Here is a 6,797-nt window from a genome sequence, read left to right as displayed (position 1 = left end):
ACTTGTTTAAAGTTCACTGTACATATCTGTTAAATTCTTACAATGGTATCTCCTTGATTTTTTTTTGTTGGTCATGTGGCTTTGAACTTAGGGCCTGGGCACTGTCTCTTGGCTCTGTTTGCTCAAGGCTAGTACTCTACCACTTTGAGCCACAGCTCTACTTCCAGTTTTCCAGTGGTTAATTGGCGATAAGAGTCTCATGGACATTTCTGCTTGGCCTGCCTTTGAACTGTGAACCTCAGATCTCAGCCTCCTGAATAGCTAGGATTACAGACATGAGCCACTAGTGTCTGGCTACTTTTACTATTAATATATGCTAACTAAAAAGATTATGAATTACAAAATAAGTGGGTAACATTTAATGGTGATTTCTTACACTGCCTAAAACTAGACACACACCATCTTAACCAAAACTACATTCATATAATGTAGTAATTTTTTTTAAAGTAACGATAACCAACATTGATTTATTTGCGTTTATTTTATGCTAAATTTATTCCCGTGCCATAAGTTTTTGTTTCTTCAGTTTCTTCTGGGATACCTTTTTCTTCTGTGCAACCTCCTCCTCTGGTTTAGGAACAATTTGCTCCTTCTCAGTAAGGATCATCTCAATGTAGCAGGGGGAGCTCACGGATGGGTTAATCCTACCATGGGCTCTGTAAGTTCGGCGGCGCATCTTAGGTGCTTTGTTTACCTGGATGTGTTCAATGACCAGGGAGTCTACATCTAAACCCTTCAGTTCTGCATTACTCTCTGCATTCTTAAGCATGTGCAACAAAAATTCAGCACTCTTTTTGGGCCACCGACCCTGAGTCCAGCCCCACTGTTTGGCCTGGGCACACCTGCCAACTCCACCATTGTAATGCCGGAATGGCACACATTGCTTCTTTAACGTGACATCTTTCAGATACTTGGTCGCTTTTCGGATATGCATACCCTTGATGGCTTGGGCTGTTTCTCTGGTGTTCTTAAAGTGTACACGAAGATTGGAACCTCTTGACTTGCATGATTTTGTGGGGTTTTCTGGATCTAGAGAGTAGCGAACCATTTTCACAGGTCACCTCTGGCCGCTTACAGGAAGAGGAAGAGCAGGGGCTTCCGGGAGAATTCATGGCAACTCCTAATGTAGTAATTTTTTAAAAGAGGACACGAAGCATAGAAAAGGTAGATAAATTGCTCTGATCCCACAGCTAGTTAGTGAAAGTTCAGAGAAATTTCTTGTTGCTCTTGAAATTGTTATTGTAAAGATGATGTGGGTCGCAGTTACATAAGTCAGATAAAGAGTACATTTCTTTTTGAACACTGTCACCCCTTCCCTGGCTCTCTCCCAGTTTTTTCTCCTCCCATGCCCACCCACAGGCTGCATAGTTCAGTTTCAAAATAGTTCCCAGTGACTTCTACTGCTGCATTTGTTCCCCTTTTGTCCCTCCATTCTGTGCCTCTACTCATACTCCCAAAGACCTACAAACGAACTTTCCTACCAAAGCCAGATATACTAATCTTTTCATATTCCTTTGATATTACATTTAAAAAACTCTCTAGTTCTCTTTCTCCATCTTTTCCCTTGCTGAAAAGTCATCTAGTTATCTTTTAGACTTTATCTCAAAAGTCACTTCCTTGGGGAATTCTTTGGCTGGCTGCCAGTCTGAACTTGAATCCAGCCCTCTGCTCTTACCTACAGCACCTTGTACTGTTCACTGCTGGCACCATCAGAAACATGGACTTATATTATCCTTGTGGTGTTGTCTGTCTCTTCTAGAAGTAAACTGTGAAGCAAGGAGGAAGGCTGGTGCTCATTAGCTATGCCTGGTACATATTAAGTGCATAGTAAATGTCAGAGAATGAATAAAATGAATGATCCTCAGGTTTTGAATTAGTTCCTAGAATAAATATTGGCAGAAGGTGTGCTGAGAGCAGGAGAGAAGGGGGAGAATATTCCTATTTGAAAAGAACAACGAGAACCATATCTTTTACTGATGTTCTTAGTAGCTACATTGTGTTGAGAAGAAAATTTTGCTTTCTTTTTACACTGACATGAGAAGTACTCTTGATTTTTTTTAAGATAATCTTATTTTATGAGGAAATTTAGCCATTTTCTATCTCTTTAGTGGCTCTGAATTTATTACAAAAGCTTCTTGAATTTATAATAATGTTGGTTATTGTATATGGATGAATTAAATGACATACTCTTAAATATATTTCATATATCCTATTTAAAACTACATGTAGATGCTATTGTAAATAATATAATATTTACTTACAAGTATTGAGGAATTCACATTAATTTTTAAAAATTATTCATTTGCCTCAGTTAATGCTAAAAGGACCTTCACTGTAATAGTTTAAAATATTTTTAATATTAAAAATATTCATCAAGGTCCTCTCCAAATTTATATTTGATTCTTTGGTTCTTTAGTAGCTTTTCAGTTTTTAGAGGAAATCTAAACTTTCCTTAGATTTCTTGTCATATGGGAGTATTCACAAAGCAATTACTATAGGCAAGGATTGATATGAGGAATTTTTTTTTAATGACAATACAAGGGCTTGCAGACACTTGGCTCTCACTTGGCTCTTTTGCTCAAGGCTTTTTTGTATGCACTTTTCTGTGTAGCCTGGCTATGAACTGTGATTCTTGGATCTAATTTTCACTTCTTAAAAATTTAGGAAAATATTTCATATTATGAAAGAAATCATATTTGTTCATAATTTTCAATTATATTAATAATTGAGAAAAGTAAGAAGTGTCTTGCTAACAAATCAGTGTTTTTAATTCATCCTGTACATGTCTCCAAAGTAATTTTTATTTTAGATTTTTGGTTTTGACATTTTAATTTCTTCTAAAAAATGGCTCTAGCATTTTGGTTCAGATTACCATATGTCTCCTAATCTGATAATAATTTACTTTTTTATTTTTAAAAATCTTAAGATTTCCCAGCGAATAAGTGGCTGTATGCAGGTTAAGCTTTGGCTGAGAGCAAGGAAAACTTAGGTCAAACCCTTGTACTATTTTCTGCCAAGCCTTGGGCTGAGTGTCTAATAATCAATTGCACATTTATAGCCCACGCTGCCCTAGGAAAGGCATGATGACTGTTATTTTGATTTTGCAGGCCAGAAAAATACAGCTTAAATGAGTCAGAAAATTGGCCCAATGCCACACAAATAGAAGTATATGGACTGGAAATTGATACATTTATAGTTTCTGAAAACATTTAAAATATGCCAATTTTTAATTGGGGCATAAATGATAATTTTGAATCTATTAGAGTTTACCAACCAAATCCAAACCTATCTTAATAAAAAATTTTTTTTCTTGGTTGGTCGTGGGGCTTGAACCTTGGCCTGGGCACTGTCCCTCAGCTCTTCAGCTCAAGGCAAACACTCTACCACTTGAGCCACAGCACCACTTCCAGTTTTCTGGTTGTTAATTGGAGATAAGAGTCTCATGGTCTTTCCTTCCTGGGCTGGCTTTGAACCAAAATTCTCAGATCTCAGCTCCTGAGTAGCTAGTATTACAGGCTTGAGCCACTGGTGGCCAGCAATAAATTTTGAATACTACATAAGAGTTTACTAAGAAGACATTATTTCTCCAGCTTTAAAACAAATTCAGTACTTTTGGTATTTTATTTAAAGAATAACCATTGAAAAAGAAAAAACTCTATAATTTGATTATTTTCTTTTGTTTTGCATCACAAATGCTTAAAAACATATTTGGAAGAATATTTCTACTTTATTAGCTAGTCAAGTTTGGCAATCTATTCTACAAAATATGTTTAGAAATGAAAACTTAGTAATAAATATGGAAGAAAGTACATCCTGGCTTGAATATTGAGAGGAAAAGAGAAAGCAGTGAACATTAATTATACAAGTGTTCTAACATATATGTTATATATGTAAATATATATGCAAATTTATATATAAATATAAATAGGAATTTCTCCTCAAATTGAGGCTCCCTTTTATAAAAATTAATACAATGCACATCTATGATTTTTTTAAACATGTTTTCCTAGATAAACTCTCATATAAACATGTACACAGTCACATGTATGTGATTTTGTAATTCTGGAATACCGGTTTGTTTTGTACCGTGATGATGTCAATGAATTTAATACTCCACCTGTGAATATTGTAAACGTTGAAATCAAGATAAGAAGTGTGCTGTTTGTGTCACAAAAGCCTGGAAGGTAAAAGCTATTTATTTCCCTGCTGACATTGAGAAGTTAAAACAGTCAGATATCTGGTAGTTTCATACCTAATACTGGATAGACTCTTAATAATTGGAGTAATTATTACAACATATTTTTCCCCACTTGTCACTGAGCTTATTGACTGCAAGCTATATAACGCTTATTTGGGACAACTCAGAATACATCCCTAAAACTGTAGTTATGCCTTAATTCACCAATTTATTCTGCAGAAATTATTCAAAAGGAGAAAGCAAGGAAGGTATACATTGTTAAAACAATAATTTTTGTAATGGAGAATGATAGGAACCAAACATCCACAAAAGGACATGTTTTTAAATAAATTGTGCTACAGGGCTGGGAAGGTGGCTCAGTGGTAGAGCGCTTGCCTTGCATGCCTGAGGCCCTGGGTTCGATTCCCCAGCACCACATAAGCAAAAAGAAAAAAAGCCGGAAGTGGCGCTGTGGCTCAAGTGGTAGAGCACTAGCCTTGAGCTGTAGAGCTGAGGGACAGCACCCAGGCCCAGAGTTCAGGCCCCACGACTGGACCCCAAAAAAAAAAATAAATAAATTGTGCTACAGAGGTAGTAGGAAATATAACATTGTTGATAACAATAATTCTGAAATTTCTACCATAAGTTAATAGCATGTTAATAGCAAACTTACAGAATTTTAGGGCTGAATTGTACATGTACTCTGTAAAGCTAGCAGCATTTGCACAAAACTACCAAGGGACTCAAAAATTAAAACAATTGGCATGTTAAATGGTAGAAATGGGTAGATTAAAAAAAATGATCTCAGGCTCAGCTTGCTTCCTTAGCTGGTCTTCTACCACTTGAGTGACACCTTCGGTTTTGCTTTTTACTGGTTACTTTAGAGGTGGGGTGTTGGCTTTTTTTTTTTAAATCCAGACTGACTTTGAACTATAATCCAAGGGTCTTAGCCTCAATACAATGAATCATCAGCATCTAGCTCATTATACTGTTCTACAATAAATAAACTTCGTCAAAGAAATAAAGATTTCAATGATCAACAATGACTTTTAGCAATCATTGTCCTTGAACGTATCAGAGTTCAGAAAGGTATCTTGCTAAAGCCTTATAGAAAGCTGTGATAGGAATTGTGTATTTTGGGAATTTGACCTTTGGATTGTAGGCTGCATCCTAGGACTAGACAAAATATATCTTGAGGCTTGAGACAGGCAGGTGGATAAGGGTCAACTTTGTGAAATTTGTTGGGTCATGGGATTTTATTATCCAGTGGGGCATGGTTACTAGGTGGCACAAAACTGAGGCCCTCCCCTTGTGTTCCCTCTTTAAGTGATTTGATGATTTGATGATTGCACAGTAGTTGTGTGTGGGGGAAGTCATATGCCTATGCGGTGTGTGTATGTGTGTGTGTGTGTGTGTGTGTGTATGCATATCAATATTGGAGGTTTAAACTCAGGGCCTCAAACTCTTCCTTAGTGTATTTTGCTCATGGCTAGCACACTACCACTTGAGCCATGCCTCCAGCTCCAGCTTTTTGCTAGTTATTTGGAGATAAAAGACTTGAGGATTTGTTGGTCTATGTTAACTCAGGACCTTGATTCTCAGATCTCAGCCTCTTGAGTAACTAAAATGATAAGTGTGAGCCACTTGTGCCTGGTGCTGCCTATCTTTTTGAGAAGATGTAGGCAGTTGTCTGTCAGTTTGATCATTTGGTCGTCTTTGCCCTTCCCAGTATGTTACTGCAGTCAGTACACACTCAAGGTCCATGTATGTGTTATAAGGTGAATCATTCCAGTATGGTACTGCAGTCAGTACACACTCAAGGTGCATGTATGTGTTATAAGATGAATCATCTCAGAAGCCACATTTTAGAATATGAAATATTGGAGTCTTTATTACACAGTTAGTAGGCTGCAGACCACCCACTGTTACAAATGCATGCGGTCCCCAAATACACAGGAAACATGCTAGAGAGTAAAGAAAGAGCAAAAACAATCCCAACAAGCCAATTTAGCTTCAATGAAGAGCTGAACTGGGATGCTATGATGACCTGAGAGGAGCCAGGGGATAGGACACAGGACAAAAAACAGGATCATGGAGACACATGGCATGGCCCAATGGTGGCTGGGCTGGTCCGGGCCTAAATATGGCCCAAGCAGGGGGCAGGTCCACAGAAAATTCCTAGTCCCTGGCACTGGACTGACAGATTTAATAACCTATCAGCTAAGTACCTGCCCCTGCCTCCACAGTTCCGGGCACGTCCACCACTTGCCTCCCAGCATGAACACAAGTGCCAGATCCTACCATCCAACCATGTGGCCAATATGGCGCTGCCCAGACCTGACCTCCTTACTTCAGATGATGCTGATATGAGTGGTCATCCTAGAGATATAGAACCAGGCTGGGTGCTGGTGGCTCATGCCTTTAATCCCAGCTACTCAGAAGGCTGAAATCTGAGGATCACAGTTCAAAGCCAGCCCTGGCAGGAAAGTCTGTGAGACAAGAAGAGGTTATCTCCACTAAGTCACCAGTAAACCAGAAGTGGTTCTGTGGCTCAAGTGGTAGAGTGCTAGCCTTGAGCTGAATAGCTGAGGGACAGTACCCAGGCCCAGAGTTCAAGTCC

General features: G+C 38.3%; 1 pseudogene across 1 annotated transcript; it reads right to left on the bottom strand.

The window, feature by feature from the left end:
- Nucleotides 1-447: 447 nt before the first annotated feature.
- On the bottom strand, nucleotides 448-1,097 carry LOC105982602 (annotated as a pseudogene). Its single transcript, XR_001174904.1, has one exon. The product of XR_001174904.1 is annotated as a 60S ribosomal protein L17 pseudogene (transcript).
- Between the last annotated feature and the right edge of the window lie 5,700 nt (nucleotides 1,098-6,797).

This window comes from Dipodomys ordii, unplaced genomic scaffold (assembly GCF_000151885.1).
Source record: "Dipodomys ordii isolate 6190 unplaced genomic scaffold, Dord_2.0 Scaffold16, whole genome shotgun sequence".
Classification (NCBI taxonomy): Eukaryota; Metazoa; Chordata; class Mammalia; order Rodentia; family Heteromyidae; genus Dipodomys; species Dipodomys ordii.
The sequence above is the reverse complement of the archived record's forward strand: the minus strand, read 5'-3'. Positions and strand labels throughout refer to the sequence as shown.